Raw genomic sequence first — 1,635 nt, 5'->3', positions numbered from 1 at the left:
GATCTGTCTAGGTCCCTTCCCACTTATTGATTCTATGATTCTATGATGATTCTAGACCCACCCTGGCCCCCTGGATCCAATCCAGGAGGATCCCCCACAGTCCAGATCAGGCCTGCACTGTGTTTGACACCTCTGCATTAGCCAGTAGTCCTGGCTGTTCACTCAGGGGGTGGGAGACTTATTTTAATCCCTGCTTTGCTTCATTTAGAGAAGGGCTTTGTAGCCTCTGAGAGATCAGCTACTAAGGGATGGAAATCTGGGACAGATTGACAACGTTTGTATTTTCAGTTATGTGCTCCATGTGAGGAGGATGCTAGACTGTCTTCAAGAGGTGGTGCTGAAAGTAAAGGTGGAAAAAAGTAGGATCGGCAATAGTGGTTTACCTGACGCATAAGGTAGGAAATAGTCACATACAGTTGGAATCTGTAAATGATGGCCTGCTCCCCAAACCAGGAAGCAGGCCCAATCCTTTACTGGTGGGGAATATTAGTATTTCGCTCCATATCAAACAGTGTTCTGTGCACTGAGGAAGGTCCTAAACAGAGACCCACTTGTGGTCTTTGATAAACACTGACTTTGATAAGCCCTTTATGGTTCATGAATGCTCTGGACACAGAGGCAGGTGCTGATAAAGATTAATGCTAAGAGAGAAAAACATTGCATCATATATTCGAGCAAGAGAAACCCTGCTCTTTGGGGCTGAACTACTGAAAAGGAGAAATTTGCAATTGTATGTGCTCTTAAGGGATTACAGACATATTTGTGTGTGTGGCTTTTTGCCATATGTACTGACCACTCATCTTTAACTAAGTTAATGGATCAGCTACTGGGGGCTAGAAAATTTTGACTTGGTGACATTTGACAGATGGCATTTGTATTTTTCAAATGGGATGAATCTAATGCCAAGTTTTTAAGATGGAGCCTAGCTTTCCAGGGCTTCAGATTTAGGAAGAATGTTTTTAAGTAGTTATCCTCTGTATTCAAATACCATCTTTCATTTCATGACCTTAAAATACCTTATAAACTCCAATTCTGATAATACTAGTGTGACGCATATTTTCACCGAAAAAGAGAAAGCAGAAGCACAGAAAGCTGAAGCATATTTAGTGATGATTTCTGAAGTGCTGAGCACTTCTGGAAATCAGTTCATAAGTGACTTGTTCTAGCCAACAGTGTATCAGTGCCAGCAACGAAAATAGAACCCAAACATCATGATTTGCCATCCATTGCAGTAATGATGACACATATGCCTTCCTTAAATATGTACTGTATAGCTTGGCTCTGTAACAAAGTCGACCTAATAACTACTATTATTTAAGAACAACTGTCAAAGTTTTAAAGGCTATGGAGTGAATGGAATCATTTCAGTTAATATTGGGGGAAGTACCCGAGAATAAGGTGTAAAAAGCTGAAACCATTTAAAGAAGCAAATGATTTAAAGAAGCAAACCTATTCCTGGAGATTTTTGAAAAAAAACAGTTGGTCAAAGCTTTGAAAAGTATATTTCAAGGAACAATTGTCCACTGAAATTTATTAATGGATCTTTTCCATCTTCTGTGATTTATCATTTTGATAGTTGCAGGAACTGCTAAGTTAATAGCAATGTATCTTATTTATCAAAGCATTAAGAAATAT

Source organism: Gavialis gangeticus, unplaced genomic scaffold (genome assembly GCF_001723915.1).
Source record: "Gavialis gangeticus isolate Ggan-Ray unplaced genomic scaffold, GavGan_comp1, whole genome shotgun sequence".
NCBI classification, from domain to species: domain Eukaryota; kingdom Metazoa; phylum Chordata; order Crocodylia; family Gavialidae; genus Gavialis; species Gavialis gangeticus.
This window is presented reverse-complemented; position numbering follows the sequence as displayed.